This window comes from Chiloscyllium plagiosum, unplaced genomic scaffold (assembly GCF_037043375.1).
Source record: "Chiloscyllium plagiosum isolate Xiang-an unplaced genomic scaffold, Cpla_swu_hap1 HiC_scaffold_6, whole genome shotgun sequence".
Classification (NCBI taxonomy): domain Eukaryota; kingdom Metazoa; phylum Chordata; class Chondrichthyes; order Orectolobiformes; family Hemiscylliidae; genus Chiloscyllium; species Chiloscyllium plagiosum.
Genome location: NW_028270144.1, coordinates 3,749,535 through 3,770,966, shown reverse-complemented (window position 1 = coordinate 3,770,966; position 21,432 = coordinate 3,749,535).

Here is a 21,432-nt window from a genome sequence, read left to right as displayed (position 1 = left end):
CGATCCCCCGGCCTCAGTGAGGACTTGATCTCCCAGCCTTAGCCAGGACTCGATCCCCCGGCCTCAGTGAGGGCTCGATCTCCCGGCCTTAGTGAGGACTTGATCTCCCGGCCTTAGTGAGGACTTGATCTCCCAGCCTTAGTGAGGACTTGATCTCCCTACTTGCAGGTGATGCGCAGCATTCTCTGGGTTGGAAGGACTGTTATTCTGAATTCTTATTTCTCTATTTTTGTAATTTATTGCTGGACTTTTTATTTGTTTGTTTTGCTATTTTTTTCCCCCCTCAACATTTGTACTTTTCCTGAAGAAGGGCTTATGCCTGAAACGTCGATTCTCCTGCTCCTTGGATGCTGCCTGACCTGCTGCGCTTTTCCAGCAACACACTTTCAGCTCTGAAAAATCTGTACCTAGGTACCTTGTGCCTAAGATGCTGCCATAAGTGGCAACATATGAACTGTTCACTGTACTTGTGTGACAATAAAGCTCATTCAATTCAATTCAATCTCAGTGCACCAAAGCAAATACTGCAACTTTAAATGAAAATTAATAATTGCCATAATCAGTTGTTTGACTGATAATGAACTACATTTTATCTTACTGGTGTCTGAGACTGTCAATCTGATGCAGCAGGAGCGAGTGTAGTCAGTGAAATACATTTTGGACATCATTTTTCCTGTTTTGAATTTGATTGGTAAAAAGAGCAGGTTGTGGGTCTGGTGGTGTTTTCACGTGATGGTATTTGAGTATGACATCCTTTGAGTAAGGATGTCATAAAGATTTCTCCTGCAATAGTATCAGGCAGTTGGTCACCCTTTGTTAATGCATTATGGATATTGAAGAGTTTTTGTATTCTGCTCAGCTGTCTATGTTCCACTAAGCTTCTCAATTACATCCGTGGGTTAATTAATGGAAAAGTTATATTTTTGTGTGTTTAGTCACACAGAACTATAAGCAGCTAGATTCAAGGTTGGGTCTTAGAATTCATGAGATGGTTTTTAATAAAATAATAAATTGGTGTTAATTGCTGCTGCACCTATTCAGCAGGGAACTGAAATAGCAGGAAGACATTTTTAGGAGCAGGCTGTTGCATCTTTAGCTATAACATGGGAACAACGCCAAATCTTTGAACAGGCATCCAGTGTTCTTCAGTTAGTGCATCATCACAGTCTTGGACAGGATAGTCACACATCTGAATGCTTGATCTGTGATGAGAGGGAAGTTGAGATAAAGACTGAGTGATATGAAGTGGAATGGTGAGATGTTTGCCAACACGGAATTTAGTGCATTCATTAAGAGAAAAGGATGGATTGGGATCCCTGAGGTACTGTGCCTCTTCTGCCTTAGGAGAATGGTGTAAGGTTCTCAAAGCATTTTTGGAGCTAAGAAGAAAAGGCGAGGGCATTTCTATATAATTTATCTACCTTCGGTTTGGACATGACTTAACTAGAAAAACCTGGGACCTCAGCAGCTAATCCCATCCAAGCTATCGCTCCAGATGCATTAGCATAGCTTACGCTGGCTAATAATTCATGCATTCCCAGATTTAGTTTTTAATAAAGACAAGAACTGTTATAAGCTGAATGTCTTTACTGTTTGTATTGTATCACACAGTTGAATGGCTGGGTTTGTACAGTAACTGAGTGTTAAGACTTTTGATGTGGCAACTGCATGGTAATTACACAGAGCTGTCTGCCAGACACTGGTGCATTTTTTTCACTTCTTGACACGGGAATAGGACAAGTCAACCAAAAAATTAGGAATCATAATGCAAACTAAACAACTGGAAATGAATTCTCTCACTTTATTCATGAACTCTGCTCAATATCAGCAGTGAATAGATGAAGGATACCAGTTATGAACATTGCACTGATGTATAGGCCCTGTTTGTGATGCATAAACATCAGTGAAAATGAAATTAAAAAACTAAGTTGTTGATTGATACTTCACCATCTCTTATCATATTAGTTTATTGGGGTGAGTTTCCATCAGGGTTTTCCTACTCATCTGTCATAACTTTGGTAGATTCACTATAGCACAGTCTGGCGATATCAGACAGTCAGCCCTGCTGTGTACAAGGGCATTGCAGTCTATCAACCAGAAGGAAGAGTGAACCAGAAACAAAGTTATGACAAAATGTGGCACGCATGTTCTGGACCAAGAATTGTCCTGCAGCTGCACTATTGTGTGATAATACGCTCCAAATAGTGGATGGGGCGTCAGCAGGACAAAGATTATATGGGTTAATACCAGCATTTGGTGGAGGTCTCAGAGGTGGAGGGTCAGTATGCACTCAATGGGCTGAACGACCTGCTTCCACACTGTAGAGATTCTATGATTCTAGGACTCAATGACTCAGAATACCAAAGTGACAATGTGACAATGGGAGTGGAAGCTGCAATCTGACATAGGGAAGAATGAGCTATTCCTTACCTGACCTCCTGTGGTTTTTTTCTCAGAATTTGACCTACAGCAGATGACCAACAGCCCTAGCATTTTATTGGGGAGCATTCCAGGTTTTGACTATACTTAGAATGAAAGTGTTTACTGATTTTGCTCCTTTGAATCTAGATCTCTCCACATAAACAAGAAAACCTTGAACTTCGTGATGTGCATATAGCACCTTTCATGACCTCAGGAAGTTCATCAGCAAATAATAGTTGAGTTAATTTAAAATAAAATACAAAATGTGTGGAGAAACTCAGCAGGACTGACAATATCTGTGGAGAGAGAAATAAAGTTAATGTTTTGATGCTGCCAGACTCGCTGAGTTTCTGGTTCAATTTCAGATCTCCAGACTCTGTAAATCTCCATCTGCAGAACTTGCCTTTTATTTAAATTGTCAATTAAACATCTTTCATGATTAATCAGTGTTATAACACAGAAAGCACAGTAACTCAACGTGCTCACAGTGAGCAAAAGTGAAAACGCTGGAAAATCTCAGCAGGTCTGGCAGCATCTGTAAGGAGAGAAAAGAGCTGACATTTTGAATCTAACTGACCCTTTGTCAAAGCCGACAGTGCTCACAGTGAGGCCTGGCGAACAGTACATGATGCAATGAAATTAATAAGATCAGTTCTTTTAGAGAACTGGCATGCCCCAAAATAATTTTAAAGGATATTTTACAATTTCCTGATCAGATGGACAATATATCTGTTTAATACCTCTTCTGAAATATGGCATTTCTTACAGTTCAGCATTCTGTCATTATTGCATTGGATTTGGATTTGACACTCAAGTAGGATGTGGTCCTACAATTTTCTGACTCAATGGCTAAGATGCTGTCACTGAGCCAGAGTCAACATTTTTCTTGCTAAAACATTTTTAAGTATTAAATTTCATCTCCTATTTGTCTTCCCACTTCACCAGGCTCTTTGTGACCTTTTGAAATCTGTTACTTGGTTCTTACATTTCTGAGTTTTGTATCATTTGCAAAATTTGAAATTATGCTTTGACTACCCAAGTTCAAAAAACCCTAAGGAAGTGCTGTTCTATTGCCAACTTCTGGGAGGAACTCTCTACAACTGACTTTTTGAATTAATCCAAAAAAATTAGACACTGAATCAATTGAAACCTTTATGATTGAGATCAATGAAATGTATTTGGTAGAATTTCCAAGGAATATGGATCAAAGATAGGCAAGTGGAGCTGCCAGGCAGGTAAACACAGCTGTAATTGGACAGCTGCCTGTTAGACCTGGACGGTGGAAAGGCTGATTCATATCTCCACCTTACTACTGAAGGTGACAGACTGATGAATGGCCGATTCATCTGATTGCCTAGAAAATGGGAATATGATTAACCCCTGCAGCAGACTCCCCCCAATTCACATTTATGTTGAGTGAGGCTTTGTACCAAAAGCACATAGCAAACATTAGAGCGAGAATCTGCATATACAATGGTTGAGTACGTGGCCCACATAGTTTAGTTGTCTTTACTGGTGTTTTAGATATCTTTTTGTCATAGATATAATGGCTTATGATGTGAGAAATTATGTAGGAAATCTGCTAATTACTTTAAGGCCATGACAGTTTTGAGTTGAAAGACCAAACCCATTGTTCTTTTTTTTTATCTTATCCTGCCTCAAGTACTAAAGGAATTGCATTCTTCAACAAAGTTGCGTTTTCTTTATCCTTATAACTTAATTTGGGAACTACTCATTTGGGATTAACTCCAAGTTGAATCTTGGCTATTGCCAATTCTAGCCTTTTGTGGTCAAGCTACATTTCCATTATTTGCAACTCAGCAAAGTTGGCTGCACACAACTGGTGGGAGTATAACACGAAATATAGCTGGAGACTTAAATGCGAAGAAAGTCTAAACAAAAGTATGTTCCATTAGCATCATGCAACAAGCCCTGCAGTAAGCACAGACTACAAAGAATGATGCATATCCTCAGAGAAAGTGCAGGGCCGATTGCATTTTAATATCTATCAAATTGTAGGGCAACCAGCATTTTCACACCAACAATTAAAGTGTTGAATAATTGTTAAACTGAAGTCAGTCTTACTTTCCACATTTCAAAAGACAACAATATTTGTTACACTTAACCCAATCTTATTTTTTACACCTAAAATGCACTGTCACATGAAATTTGTGTAATATAATAGAATTCAGTATGTTCACAAATTATTTATAATATGGAGGTGCTAGTGTTGAACTGAACTGGAAGTGTCTCTACAGTTATGATGCTCTGTGTTTTCTGTTCGCAGCCAATCCTCTATCCAGGTGAGTATGTCACATTCTATCACATCAGTCCTTACTTTGTGAAATTAACATTATAAATGGTACATTACCTTCACCACCAACTATCATGGCAGCAGTGTGTAGCACCTACAAGACACACTGCAGCAAGTTGCTAAGGTTCCATCGACAGCACCTTCCAAGCTGGTGACCTTTACCAGCTCGGAGTTCCTCATCTAACCACTTTGACCTGGAATGACATCATTATTTCTTCACAATTTCTGCAACTAAATCCTGCAATATCCTTTGTTATGACACATCTTTGAATGCATTCTGAAAATCCAAGTGCAGTATATGGACAGACTGTGGATTACTATTGTCTGTCTCTCCCTCCCTTTCTAGAAACTTATCCATTCTACTTCCTGGTTTGATGGAGCCTTTCCAGAATCTAGCAAACCTTGAAAACTTAATACCAATGCATCCAGTTTCTCATTTGCTACCTCTTCACAGAATGAAGTCCATCAGCACCTTGGGCTGTGCCAGCTCTCAGTGCTCTCCTTTCGTTCAGTACCACTACCCTGGGAGTTAAATTGCACCAAGTTCCTCTCTCCCTTCCATCGCCTGATTAACAACCATTACTGGATTTTTTTTAATGTCCTTCTACAGTGAAGACAAAAGGAAAATATTCATACATTTTGTCCAACATTTCTTGATTATCCATCATTTGCCCTCATTCCCAATGTCGAAAGGACCAGCACTCACATTCTTTACCTTTTTAAAAAGTTGTAAAAACACTTTCTGTCCATGATTTTATTTCTAGTTAGCTTCCTCAGATACTCTTTTTCTCCTAAATTATCCTTTATAACTTCAGTTAACTGCAGATGTGGGGGCTGCAGTGTCCTGAGAATCTGTCTCGATAGTAGGTGTACACTTACACTGTGGGGAGGGAGTTACATTGAATGATCTTGGGCTTTGATGCAGACGGAGTGGAGGTTATTAGCTTTTACAACAATATGTGTGTGTCTGGACGCTAAGTCTAATCTGCCGATTCCCAAATGTGACTCAAAAATGTTTTGTCCACTTTCACAGCGCTTCCTCGGGGGGTGGCTCAGCTATTTAAACGTCCAATTACTCCATTGGAGCAACGTTTCAATGCTCGTTCAAATGTAGTCAAATGCACAGGCTCCTTCAAGCCCTCTGGTAAAGAAGGGAGGAGGCAGAAAACAGTAAACCCCAAGCCGACAACTTGACTGTTACTGAGAGTAAAGTGTTAGAATCAAGAACTGAGAAGGTTACAGCTGGATAGTTTATGAAAAATCAAAATAATTGAGAAGAATCAACATTGTTTTGTGAAATAGAAATCACACTTAACCGGTTTATCGAAGATCTTTCAAGGAGCAACATGTGCCAGACACCATTGATTCCAGGCGGAATTCTGTGCCGGCGAATTCCCAATGCTGTTTACATCCACTCAAGCACCGGCCTGCCCAGTGCTGAGCATCACACTCAATGGAGACCTCAGTGCAGTGGGACCCTCACATCAACAGCACTCATCACACTCACCTTTCTTCTGAATGCACTTAGCCATCACTTCCAATACATTCCCTCAACAACTTAACCATGACTTCTCCTCATCCCAATCACTATACAAGCTGATGGATCTCCTTGGTAGTTGCACAATGCACTTGATGTAAATTGGATAAAAAAAATGCCTTTTCTGAAACTCGTGGGGATTTTCCTTTCTTTTTAGAGGAGACAAGAGAATGATCGCTGGTGTCAGAGCTATCAGGGGAGAGAGTGGTGCAGTTTGATTGTGTTTTAGTTGCTTGGAGCATCTTCCAGCTGCCTGAGGACAGAATTCAATGTCATTTCTAACACTCCATTAATATCGCCTGATTTCAGCTGCAAGTTGGTTCAGATTGCTTTCATAAGGTTAGCTTGAAATTGGGCGTGGCCAGTCAGATTTGGTGCACAGTAGGATATAGGTAAATGTTCAACTGTAGCCACCTTCTTGTTTGATCATTAAGGTGTCATCTACACTAAACTCTGATGTATAGCTCTCCTCCTGTTGACATCCCAGCCACCTCCAGCCTCAGCGTCTTTGCGTCAGCAGCTGATTTCTTTCCTCAGACTTTGGAAGCAGACCCTCTCTTCAGGTTGACAATCTTCAAGAAAGTTCAAGATGGCAGCAATGGAGTGGGCAATGTCCAGGCACCTGTGCCCAGGGCTCATCTACATTTCCTTTTTTCTATTATTATCTCTTCATTTCTTTTTCTCTTCTTTCCCTGTTTTTTGGTGGAAGGTGGTAGGAAGGTGGCTTTACTGTGGTTTGGAGCATGGCAGTGGCTGGTTATTCCAGGAGTGGACTCTGGCAGTGGCTTTGAGGAAGTGGCTGGCAGAGAAGCGAGCACAGGGGCTTGCTATCAGCTGCTATGTTGGCGATGGGTGAGGTTGGCAATATCAGCCCAGCAATGAAAGATGGCACCTGGGGATCAGTGACTTTGCCTTTGGTTAGGTCCAGTGGTGGCGATGGAAGGATTATGAACTCTCTTGAAGCTATTTCTTTTCATTTCTTATTGCTCTTAAACTATTCAAAATGGGGCCAGATCATGGCAACAGAGGACATTTTTCACTGTATTTTACTGTATTTTTCACTGACAACAAACAGTCATTCATTCATTCATTCATTCTCGCTAACGCCTCACTGTCCCCTATTGTACATTGTTAAAACAGGGTGCAGTCTTTGAAGATGTGAATCTATCATTACTATACCTTTGCAAAGATTCCATTTTAAATGCTGGAGTTGAGATCATGTCATGTGGAAACACATTCAATGCCCAACAAAACTGACACTTGGTGAAAACAATAATTGATACAAACATTTATTTTTAGTTGAACGTTCTCCAGTTTCCCAGAATGAGTCACTAAGTTTCAGTGTCAGTTTCTTTAGCAATATTAAAACCCCCTGTGGGATCATCGTGTTGAGGTTCCAGTTTCCTCCCACAGTGCAGAGGTGTTGACGCCCCTTCTATTACTTTGATCTAGAGTAGGCTGATTTGGAGGGTGGGTGGGGTAACTGTCAGGATTGAATTTATCGTGCAGGTTGTAACTGGCCATTTTTCCACTTTAGGTAGATGCCACTGTTGCTGTCCTGAAATAGTTTGGGTCGCAGCATCCTGGGGCACATGTTGTCAGGACTATTGCTTGAATCCGTCAGGGTCAGTATCCAGAGCTTCCAGCTGTTTCTTGAAACCATTGAAGCAGCCAGCAACAATCGGCTACAGGGAACGGTGAAAACCAAGCTCACAGAATTTCAGGGGAACCATTTACAACCAGCCTGAGGGATGTGTATTGGAGAAGTTTCAATCAGATTTCCAAGTACCTTGATTTCCAGCCAATGCCTGAAACTGTGCACTCTGCACAACATCAGCACAGCAACCATTGAAAGGTATTGATGCAAGCTCGTTGAACCAACCTCATCAGGCCATTGGCCAAAGACAGGAAAGATTCTGGAAAGTCAGGGTGAAGGGGAATAAGAAGGAGGGAGTCCTGAGGAGAAAATGAGGACTGACAGATGCTGGAGATCAGAGTCGATGAATGTATTGCTGGAAAAGCACAGCAGGTCAGGCAGCATCCGAGGAGCGGGAGAACTGACATTTCAGGCATAAGCCTTTCATCCAAGATTGTGAGGGACAGGATTTACATGTATTTGGAAAGGCAAGGACTGATTAGGGATAGTCAGCATGGCGTTATGCGCGGGAAATTTGAATGTGATTGAGTTTTTTTAAAAATTAGCAAAGAGGATTAATGAGGGCAGAGTAGTAGATGTGATCAATATGCACTTCAGTAAGGCATTCAACAAGGTTCCTCGTGGTAGATTGGTTATCCAGGTTAGATCACATGGAATACAGGGAGAACTAGTCATTTGGATACAGATCTAGCTTGAAGGTAGAAGACAGAGGGTGGTGGTGGTGGCCTGTGACCAGTAGAGTGCCACAAGGATCGGTGCTGGGTCTACTGTTTTTCGTCATTTATATTAATGATTTGGATATGAACATAGAAGGTATAGTTACTAAGTTTGCAGATCACACCAAAAATGCAAGTATAGTGGACAGTAAAGAAGATTACAACAGGATCTTGATCAGATGGGCCAATGGGCTGAGGAGTAGCAAATGGAGTTTAATTCAAATAAATGTGAAGTGCTGCATTTTGGAAAGGCAATTCAGAGCAGACTTAATGATAAGGTCCTGGGAGAGATGCAGAACCAAGAGACCTTGGAGTGCAAGTTCCTAGCTCCTTGAAAGTGGAGTTACAGGTAGATAGGATAATAAAGAAGGTGTTTGGTATGCTTTCCTTTACTGCTCAGAGCATTGAATATAGGAGTTGGGAGGTCATGTTATAGTTGTACAGGACATTGGTTAGACCACTTTTAGAATATTGTGTGTAATTCTCATCTCCCTCCTATCAGAAGGATGTTGTGAAACTTGAAAGGGTTCAGAAAAGATTTACAAGGATGTTGCCAGGGTTGGAGGGTTTGAGCTATATGGAGAGGCTGAATAGACTGAGGCTGTTTTCCCTGGAGAATCAGAGGCTGAGGGGTGACCTTATAGAGGTTTATAAAATCATGAGGGGTATGGATAGAGTAAATAGGCAAAGTCTTTTCCCCAAGGTGCATGTATGGAGTGAGCTGCCAGAGGAAGTGGTAGAGGCTAGTACAATGGCAACATTTAAAAGACATCCTGGTCAGCAAGGATGGGTTGTTTCCATGCTGTACATCTCTATGACTCTATGACATCAGGATGGGTATATGTATAGGAAGGGTTTGGAGGGATATGGGCCAAGTGCTGGCAACTGGGTCTAGATTAATTTAGGATATCTGGTTGGCATAGATGAGTTGGACTAAAAGGTTTGTTTCCATGTTGTACATCTCTTTGACTCTATGACCCTATTCGCAGGTTAGGTGGATTGGCAATGTTAAATTGCCCGTAGTGTCCAGGGATGTGCAGGCTAGGTGGATTAGCCATGGGAAATGCAGGGATAGGGGGTGGATCTGGATGGATGCTGTTCAAAGGGTTGGTATGAGCTGAATGGCCTTCTTCCACACTGTATAGATTCTATGACAAGCAGACATTCCTCCATTATTTCTCATCAGAATATTGATGAGGTTTAAGCAGCAGCACTTCTGAAGATGCAATGGACAATGAGATTCTATTCCCAATGAAATACAATTATGCCTTGTAGGTATTTTTTTCAAACTGATGCCTATGTTTGTTGGAGCATTGGAACTAGTTGGGCTGCTGCTTCCTCTTACTCTCTGCATCATTGCTCTGTAACAAGAAAATATGTTACATAGTTCAACCATGAAACTCAGGGTCTCCTCAACATTGGGGAGACTGGGCGCCTCCTAGCAGAGTGCTTTAGGGAACATCTCTGGGACACCCGCACCAATCAACCACATTGCCCCGTGGCTCAACATTTCAACTCCCCCTCCCACTCAGCCGAGGACATGGAGGTCCTGGGCCTCCTTCACCGCCGCTCCCTCACCACCAGACGCCTGGAGGAAGAATGCCTCATCTTCCGCCTCGGAACACTTCAACCCCAGGGCATCAATGTGGACTTCAACAGTTTCCTCATTTCCCCTTCCCCCACCTCACCCCAGTTCCAAACTTCCAGCTCAGCACTGTCCCTATGACTTGTCCTATCTGCCTATCTTCTTTTCCACCTATCCACTCCACCCTCCCCCCCCGACCTATCACCTTCATCCCCTCCCCCACTCACCTATTGTACTCTATGCTACTTTCTCCCCACCCCCACCCTCCTCTCACTTATCTCTCCACCCTTCAGGCACTCTGCCTGTATTCCTGATGAAGGGCTTTTGTCCGAAACGTCGATTTTACTGCTCCTTGGATGCTGCCTGAACTGCTGTGCTCTTCCAGCACCACTAATCCAGAATCTGGTTTCCAGCATCTGCAGTCATTGTTTTTACCTAGTTGATTTTAACCCTACTGCGAATCCTCTTGCAAGGATGCCTGCCTTGAAGAAGTTTTCCTCCTCTCTCTACAAGAATCTCAGGGAGTCTCTCTCCCACTGCAACTCCCAGGTCATTTCCTCTGCCCTGAAGCTCTTCAACCATGTCCTGAAACAAACTCGCTACTACAGCCACATCTGCTTCCTCAGTGCCTGCCTCCATAACCAACTCATCCCACATGGACTCCGGACCACCTTTAAACCAGCAGAGTTCAGACCCGGACAGGACAAACAGTACAGACTACAGATTCAAAAACACCAGCAACGGTTCTCCTTCAAGATCCTCCTCTCCACGTGAAACTCAGGTACCCCTGTGTAACTAATTATTGACACATTTTCTTCAATATTTGTAATAAGGTAGTATTATGTTTGAAATTCTGTAAATGGGTTGCATTGATGAAAGTGCCCAATATTAAAATCAGTTATTGAGATGTCAATGTGGGTCCCAGTAACAGCAGTCCTTCCTCTGAATCTGAACATTGTGGGTTCACATCTGACTCCAGAGGCTTGAACACAAGTCCCAGGATGTTTCCACATGCTGACAAACATCACAAATATGGGATATCCAGTTACTTATTCATTTAAAAAAGAAGGCAAGTTCACGAGAGCCTGCGGATCTTAAGGCTGCTCTTTCATTAGCGAGAGGTGACTGGTGGTGGTTTAACCTCAGGTGAATGGAGAGGCTGAGAAGGAGAGTCCTTCATTGCAACCTCAGCTAGGGTGGGAAATGGAACCCGCACTGTTGACATCACTCTGCATTGCAAACAAGTTGTCCAGCCAACTTAGCTAGCTAATGCCTACGTGGAAGATAGTTCAGCAATGTAATACCAATAAATGTCATGGTGAGGTAGTTAGACTCTTTCTTGTTGCAGGTGGGTTTTGCCTGGCACTTATGTGGAACAAATGTTACTTGCTGCATATCAGACCAAGCCTGGATATTGTCTAGCTCTTGTTGCACATGCTCATGGACTGGTTCAGAATCTGAGGAGTTGTGGATCGTGGGCATTGTGCAATCATCAGCAAACATCCCCATTTTTGACCTTATGAAGTGTTGGTTAATAATGACACTGCTGAAATGGTTGAGGCTGAGCTGATTTCCCTCCAAAAATAACAGCCATCCTCCTTTGTACAACTTGCAAATTCAGCCAATGGTGAGTTTACCCAGTCCCCATTAACTTCAATTTTACAGGCTCCTTGATCTCACATTTAATCGAATCCTGGCTTGTTGTCACGGCGATCACTCTCATCTCATCTCTGGAGTCTACATTTGGGTCAAGCCTCTAATGGGGTTTAGAACTGAGTAATCATGGAGAAACAAAAACCAAAACCAAAACCAAAACCAGTCATTGTGAGGAGGCTGTTGCTCTGTTGGTAGCACCATTGACAAATGGACACCATTATTTTGCTGCTGATCAAGGCCAGGCTGATAGAGTGATAATTGAATGGATTCAATTTGTCCTGTTTTTTATTGACAGGACACACCTAGCAATTTCATACATTGTCTGGTCGATGTTATCATTGCGAATGCACCAGAACAGCACAGTTAGAGGCGTAAATAGTCACAGAGCACAAGGCGTCAGCCCAGCATCCTGACTGTTGTTTACTGTCCAAGCCTTTACTACAGCCAATACAAACAGCTCTGTCTTCATACCATGGAGCTGCTTAAAGACTATCATCTCCCGATTGTGGGTCCCAAAGAAGGAGACCAAGACAGATAGCACTCACAGCATTTCTGCCTGAGAATGTTTGCACATGTTTCAACATTCCTGTTTGCTCTATGAGCAGGACTTCCTCATGTTTGAGGAGGGATATTCATTGAGCATCATCCTGTTAGCTGTTCCATTTTTCACCGTTCGGGAGTGGCTGCAGTAGAACTACAGAGCTTTCATCTGGTCCATTGAAAGCTGGACCATGTTGTTCCATCTATCTCTGCGACCCTCTTCAGCATGAGTCTACTTCTGTACTGTAGCCCCACCAGCTTGTCACCTTCATTTTTTTTTAGCTTGTCGTGTTTCTGAAATTATCAGTGATATGCTTGAAAAGTACTTAATTGAGTCCGAAATCATCATGATGTTTTGAAACGTGTGGAATAAATGCAAGTACCCTTCTTGCTTAAAGTGGACTCAAGATTCCCGAAGCCAATTGTACAGAAGAGGTTAACGTGTGCATAGCTAAGCAGATACTAAACAATAGAGCATACCAATTCTTATGAAGTCAACACGAGAGAAAGCGCCATTTAATAGGGACAAACTGTTGCAATATAGATCATCGAGATGCCACTCAAACTAGAATCATTTTCCCCCATTAAGATCACAATCTGAAATGGAAAAGGTCATAGTGTTGATAATGAATGCACTCTCCTAACCCCTATGTAATGTAATATCAGTCTTTGTTTGATCGACGCTTGTGTCTGAGCTGTCCATTAAACCAACAGATGCATAAAGGAATCAGGAAATGTGATCACTTGGTGCTGTTCAAAATAACTGGTTTGTCTGCACAATCAATAATTTAAAGTAATTTCAGATGCAACTTACGCATGTATTTTTCTAGAATTTTGCGATGCAAAATTGACTGGAGAGATATCTCCAATATTCTGAAAGCGAGATTGATTAACAACTCAACTCATTAAAATTGCATTGTTTGCTTTCAGCTTCTTCCTGGGCTAGTTGGAAAACTTCATGGTCATCATGCTCCCATTTTACTTGTGAATTTTTTTGCAGTAATCTATTTATTCCTGCTCTCAATACAACTGAATGTTCAAGCATAGCTATACATTTATCACAGCTGACTGTCGTCCTCACATCTGCACAGATTCTCAGCAGTGAACTATTGTATATCGCGCTCTGCAAAAGAAAGTCTCCAGCAATTAATCAAACACTAATGCCTCCCTAAAAGCATGAGTTCAGGATTTGCTACACAGAGTAACCTTTACGTCTTTCTCTCTGCAGTCTGTAGGTCCCCCTCTGAATAAAATAAATCCCAGGCCCATCTCCACCAGCACCTCACAGTGCACCTCTGAGGGACATCAGCTGCAAGACCCCAGAGGGTGCACCAACAAAACTGCCCTCCCAATCTTTCACCAGTGTAGCCAGTTCAGCCCGGGTAACTAGAGTCACATCCTGGTGAGCATAGCACTGACTGATACCTGCAGTTAATGAAGGAAGAGAGAGTGAGGATGCTGACCCGAAGAGGACAACAGGAGGACAGGCTGCTGAGCCCAGTCCAATCGATTGGCCTCTGGCCTCACCCACTAAAGAGCAGAAGGTGTTGCAAAGGCAAGCAGTGGAACATCAGACTGAGGTACTGGCGATAATGCTGACTGGACAAAGCATACAGGAGACTGCTCAGCTTCAGTCTGATGGTGTGGCTGCAGAATATGAGCCACTTGGTTGTCTCTATGGAATTGGTGGAGCCAGGTCCAGCAATACAGTCAGTATCTACCAAAGATGTGCAGGACCATTAACTCCATCGCTTGAGTCATGAATGCATTCCATCATTGGTTCAGCAAGAGGGGGCTTGCTCTAGGTGCCTAGGCCATTCCTAATGAAGGGCTTCTACCTGAAATGTCAACTCTTCTGCTCCTCGGATGCTGCTTGACCTCCTGTGCTTTTCCAGCACCACACTCTGGACTCTGATCTTCAGCATCAGCAGTCCTCACTTTCGCCGAGTTGATTTTAATCTTGCTCCAGGTGCCTCACCACCTCAAGGGGTAAGGGCGGGTACCATTGCTGACTGGCAGGGAGGAGGAGGGACGGACAGGTTGCCAGGAATTGTCATCTGAGGATACTCCAGAGATGTCCATCCGTATCACCTCCTGTCTGCGAGGGTCCTAAACACCTTCATCAAGTCAAGCCAAGCCAAGGGGATTGTACCCACACAGGAGATTCCCAGAGGGCTGGAGCCAAATTCATCAGAAAGCATTTGGCAAAGTAACTTAAGGCAAAGTGGTAAAGTAGTCCTCAAACTCCATGAAGCTCAGCTATCGAGGTGGCAACAATATAGAGTGGGAGGAGAAGGTTCATGGTTATTACTTGGAAAATTGGGTTCGAGCGTGGACAGAACCATGTATGGCTTTAAGTTTTAATTGTATTTTTATATATTCTCTGCTAAGACAGGTGAAGTTTTAGATAAATGTTTGAGTTCTGTGATTGGCGCAGGAATGGCAGGAAATATGTTTACAGACATAAAGTTAAAAATCACACAACACCAGGTTATAGTCCAACAGGTTTAATTGAAAGCACTAGCTTTCGAAGCGCCGCTCCTTCATCAGGTGGTTGTGGCCAATTCATGTTTACAGACATATCAATAGACTTTTCAATATCCTTGAGGATAAAGTAGCAGCTGCCCTTGCAACAAGGTGCCCCATGACTTCAAACATTAAAGACAGAAATCAGTTCTTGCCAAAGACACAGCTATCAGAAGATTTATTTTTCAGTCAGCGTGCAGGAGTCTGTCAGAGAGACAGCAACAATGCTACCAGCTTCACAGTCCCCAAACAGGTTGGGTATGATGGAAGTCCCCAGTGGTTTAACATCAGTAAGAGAATGCCCCAGAAATCAAAGGTTATGGGAGAGACGTTCTAGGAATTTGATAATAAATACAATGTGAGCTATGCAAGCAATTTATTTAAGGGTAAAAGGAAGAGATATTGACTAAAGAAAGAACATTGAGCGAATGTCGATGTTTGCTCAAAAGAAGCTGTTTTTGGCTGTGAACAGGGAATTTTCAAATTGAACCAGAGTGACCTTTCACTTTGGTTTGATACCTGTTAGGTTGTTGTGAGGGTGAGAGCTTTGAAACTTTATTTCTGATATTTTTAATCAGTCAGTTTCAAATTGCTCTTATATGGTATAATAGTTTTTACTCCTTTTGTGTGTTTGATCACCAGACAATAGGCTGCTGTCTCACTAAGAGGTAGACAATGATGATGGTTTAACCTGAGGTTCACCAAGCCTCAGGTCAGGGAAGACATGGGGATGGGCAGTCCTTTGTGGTAACTTCAGTCAGTTTGGGAATTGAACCCATACTGTTGGCATCACTCTGTATTGTAAACCAGATGTCCAGCCATGAGCTAACAAAACACCCACGAAAACCTTGATACTGTTTTGTTAAAGTTTATCAACACTCCTTGTGAATATGTTCAGAGACCGGCCAACACAGTAACCAAACTGGTGAAAATATAACATGACCTATCAAGACAGGTTTCACTGTAGAAACTGCTTTGTCTGGTAATGTTATTGGCTGGGATCATCACAAAAATAACATTGAACAACATTAAAGTCACCTTGGATGTAAAGATGTCAATCTGTTGTACAACCTAATACCTGACACAGTATTTTGTCTGTCAGTCCTATGGTCTCTTTCAATCTGTCGGGAGTTGTACCTATTGATGTTTTCCTCCTAGATGGCCTGAGGAGCTGACAACCATCAACATGCTCATGTCCACGTCATGTGGTGCAGTGCAAAGAGCACCAGGGCTCTCAATCACTCTTCCCTTCTCAAAGGAACATACTCTCTGGAAAGAGGGAACTTAAGCTAAATATCTGGGTTTCCGGAGTCAATCAGCACAGTTTAACCCTGTACACCTCTACAATAGACAAATGGCCCTTATAAACTGAGAATGAATCAGATAGGAACAGACGCTATGTCACCCTGTATGACTCCATAATGATGCTTTGGCCAAGAAACTGAACATGAGGTTATGGCTGTAAAAAGAGCAAATTTACTTACAATTAGTAGCAAACAAAATAGTTTCATATTTTAACATTATAAAGCCAGCCTTCATTTGAGGAAACAATGCCACTGTGCCATAATTAGCTCATAATTCTGATTGATCTCTAATTTAAAGCAAAGTCATTCACCCTCAAATATAGTCACTATCAGGTTGTGTTGAGTCTGTCTGTTTCAGCTCATTGGCTCATCATCATCATCACTGGCTTCCCCTGTATCTCCATCATCCTCCTCTTCTTGCTAGTCTGAGGAGGTACATGGTCGGTTCACCTTCCCCTCCCATAAGTTCTCACCCCATCACTAACTAAGGTTATGCTGGACACAGCAAACTATTACTAATCTGGAGACTGCCAATTGCTAGAAATCTCTTTCTGAGCAGAAAACGGCAACCCATCATCAGAAGACCCGTTGTCTGTTCAATGTTAAATGTCTTTGAGAATTGATGATGGCATCATGGCACTGTTTGGCACCAGTGTGAGGGTTGAGCACTGGGATGATTAGGCATGTCCCTATAAGAGTACCCCTTGTCACCTATGGGACAATTGTGACTATGTGGCTATGATTATACACTGGGTTATCTTGTTACAACATGAAAAGGAGAAGATTACTTCTTTAAGAAGCATAATTATCTTCTCTGAAATGGTTTGAGAAAACTAAAAATCTTCCAAGTGAAATAGATGTTCAGTGCTCTCAATGCTGAAGAACACTGTTTGTGAAAGGTATTCAGGAATTTAAAGGGATCCACCAGTGTTCAATATAAACTGCACCTCAAGCAACCTCAAGCAACAGACTTCTAACACAATCAAGCCATCAGCAATTTACAAAGACAAAAGTTGGGGGAATGTACAATGGGGTGGTGGTAATCCAACTTAAATTAAGTCATTAAATGTTTTATACATTTGTTTCAATTAAGTAGACTGGAAGAATACTTGGAAAGCTTTTTTGAACAGCTGGTAGCTGAAAGGGTGAAAGATGTGGTTCAATCACCAGGATATAAAGGAACTAACTGGCATTGTAGTTGTTCAGTTGTCTCGAAGTTGTGTGTACAGTATCAGAATGTTTCAGGAGCAGGAATATGTACTTACTCTGAAATTGAGTCTAATGTCTCACAAGAGACTATCATGTACCTCAGACGTAATGTAACTAGCTAGTAAGTTATATGCATTAAACTCTAGAAGGAGTGAAAGTAGACAAGTCCCCTGGACCAGATGAGATTTACCTGAGGATTCTCTGGGAAGCTAGGGAGGAGATAGCAGAGCCTTTAGCTTTGATCTTTGAGTTCTTATTGTCTACAGGTTTAGTACCAAAGGACTGGAGGATTGCAAATGTTGTGCCCTTGTTGAAGAAATAGAGATGACCCAGGTAATTATAGACCAGTGAGCCTTACTTCTGTTGTAGGAAAGGTTTTGGAAAGGATTATAAGAGTTAAGATTTATAATCATCTAGCAAGCAACAATTTGATTTCAGATAGTCAACATGGTTTTGTCAAGGGCAGGTCATGTCTCACAAACCTCATTGAGTTTTTTGAGAGGTGACCAAGCATGTGGATGAGGGTAGGGCAGTTGACGTGGTATACATGGATCTCAGTAAAGCATTTGATAAGATTCCACATGGTAGGCTGTTGGAGAAAATGCAGAGGCATGGGATTGAGGATGATTTAGCAGTTTGGATTAGAAACTGGCTTTCTAAAAGAAGGCAGCGAGTGGTGGTTGAAAATATTCAGCCTGGAGTATGATTACTAGTAATGTGTGAATGAAAAGTCAGACCTTGATGTTTGTCATTTTTATAAATGACTTAGACGCAGGCATAGGTGGATGGATTAGTAAATTTGCAGATGACATTAAAGTTGGTGGAGTAGTGGACAGTTTGGAAGAATGTTATAGGATGCAGGGCGGCTTGGCTAAACTGCAGAATTGGGCTGAGACGTGGCAAATCGAGTTCAATGCAGCTAAATGTGAGGTGATGCACTTTGGGAAGAATAGCAGGAAGACAGAGTACTGGGTCAATGAAAAAGATTCTTGGTAGTGTGGATGTGCAGAGGGATATTGGAGTCCATGTACATAGATCCCTGAAAGTTGCCACCCAGGTGGATAGTGCTGTTAAGAAGGCATACGGTGTATTACGTTTCATTGGTAGAGGGATTGAGTTCCGAAACCGCAATATCATGCTGCAACTATACAAAACGCTAGTGTGGCCACACTTGGAATATTGTGTACAGCTCTGGTCGCCCCATTACAGGAAGGATGTGGAAGCATTGGAAAAGGTGCAGAAGAGATTTACCAGGATGTTGCCTAGTCTGGAGGGAAGCTGTTATGAGGAAAGGCTGAGAGACTTGGGTCTGTTCTCATTGGAAAGAAGAAGGCTAAGAGGGGATTTGATAGAGACATAAAAGATGATCAGAGGATTAAATAGGATAGACAGTGAAAGTCTTTTTCCTAGGTGATGATGTCAGCTTGTACGAGGGGGCATAACTACAAATTGAGGGGTGATAGATTTAAGACAGATGTCAGAGGCAGGTTCTTTACCCAGAGAGTGGTAAGGGCGTGGAATGCCCTGCCTGCCAATATAGTTAACTCAGCCACATTAGGGAGATTTAAACAATCCTTGGATAAGCACATGGATGATGATGAGATAGTGTAGGGGAATGAGTTTAGATTAGCTCACAGGTCAGCGCAACATCGAGGGCCGAAGGGCCTGTTCTGCGCTATATTGTTCTATGTTCTATGTTCTAACTTCCTCTGTTTATGAAGTATAAGCGACTCTTTTGCTGAAGATGTATGTGGGCATCCTTCCCCATTTGGTGTCAATAACTCAGAACGATACTGAGAAGAAAGATTGATGGCAATGAATCTATTGGTGTCGTTTCAGATGGTTCTGATGGGTGACTACCACATCATGATAGCGCTCCCTCGTGCACGTGATTATCCTAGTATGCTCTACACCCTAAATCCAGAGCACCCACACATCTCTCATTGCCCCTTAGCTGTGATTCTCCCTTCTACATCCCTGTTTCCTCTCTCCACTCTTCATGATCCTTGCAGTGCCCTCAATGACCACTCTGCAAATTTCATTCCCTGTTGTTCTTTTCTACATTACCAACCTTTATCTGAACTTTTTCAGTTGAGCCTTCTTGGGGTAAGTCCCCTCGAAAGTTGAGCTCCACTTTTCGACCTCGGGTGGGTTGTTGGGATCAGCCAGTATGGCTGCGTTGGCTGGGCAGTCACCAGGCATGGGGCAGACATCACCCTCCGGTACCTTGATTATGAGATCGCCGTTACTGAAGAAGTTTGGTATTTACTGCGATAAAGAATTCTACTCTGCAAGATACATGCCTGATATTGAAAAGTGGGGTTTGTGTGTCCACTTGTTTCCCATATTTGCCTCCATATTTGTAACCTTGAATGTATAATTCTAACAGGCTTGGATATTAATGGATTTTCACGGATGCTAATAATGCAAAAAAATTTCCCAACATACAAATTTGGAAAAGCAGAAGGTTCTGAGAAGTTAATAGCAAAGCTTTAACCCCCTACAGTATTGTGAAATTGAATCTTTGCTTTGTACTCCATGATGAGAAGATCCCACTCATTGACTCCGAAGTTTCTTGTGGTAAAATTACACATATTAATAATTTGCTGTAGAGAGGATTGAACTTAACTTAAACAATTTCAGTAAATTAGAAAGTATGGTCCTGTGTTTGTGCATCCAGAAAATGATTTTGTCTGTACATGTATCTAGATTGAACATTTATCAATCTCCCACAAAAGATAAGTAACCAGATAATATACTTTAATGATGCTGGTTGAGGGTTAAATATCAGTCAAAAACCATGGATCTCTCCTGTTCCTCATTTTATCAGTACCTAACTTCAACAACAAATGACAGAACACATTTACAAAAAATAATAGATTATCAGTAGCAATTAAATGATGCAGCATATATACTTAACCAGAATGGAATCAAAGGAACATAAAGTCCATCCGTATTCAATACATCATGCAACTATCTGATCTTCGGAACAGCCATTCAGTTAGTTCCCCCCCTATTGGTGTCTATCCACAGCTCTCTCAAGTTGGAGAAATGGGAACTATTTTATTGCAGGCTTACTTCAATTTGGATTTTACGACAGAGAAGCTGGTCACTACCAAAGTCCCCTGGAACGTCTATGCCATTCCTTTGCTCTTTCACCAGGGAATCAGGTGACTTCTTCTTGGCCTGTTATTTGATACAGAGACTATGTTGATGTTCATATTTACGGCAGTTATATGAAGATTATAGTATAGTCCTGTTCTTGGTTTCAGTGAGACTGCCTAGGCTTGAGATGCAATAACTCATAACCTAACTGAGGAACAATAGTCAAAATGAAAAGTTAACTGTGAATAAGACCATAAGACCAGAAGACTTGGGAGCAGAAATTAGGCCATTCAACCCATTGCGCCTGCTCCACCATTCAATCATGGTTGATACATTTCTCATCCCCAATCTCCCGCTTTCTCCCCATAACCCTTGATTCCCCTTGACACGCTAGAACCTATTGATCTCAGTCTTAAATATACTCAATGACTTGGCCTCCACAGCCTGCTGTGGTAATGCATTTCATAGATTCCCCACTCTCTGGCTAAAGCAGTTTTTCCTTATCTCTGTTCTAAAAGGCCTTCCCTTTACACTAAGACTGTGCCCTTGGGTCCTCGTCTCTCCTACCAATGGAAACATCTCCCCAACATTTACTCTGTCTGGGCCGTTCAGTGTTCTGTAATTTTCAACCAACTCCCCCCTCATACTTCTAAACTTCATTGAGTATAGATCCAGAGTCCTCAAACATTCCTCATATGTTAAGCTTTTCATTCCTGGGACCATTCTCATGAACTTCCTCTGAACACGTTCCAGGGCCTGTACATCCTTCCTGGGATATGGGGCCCAGAACTGCGCACAGTACTCCAAATGTGGCCTCTCCAGAGCCTTATAGAGCCTCAGAAGTACATCCTTGCTTTTATAT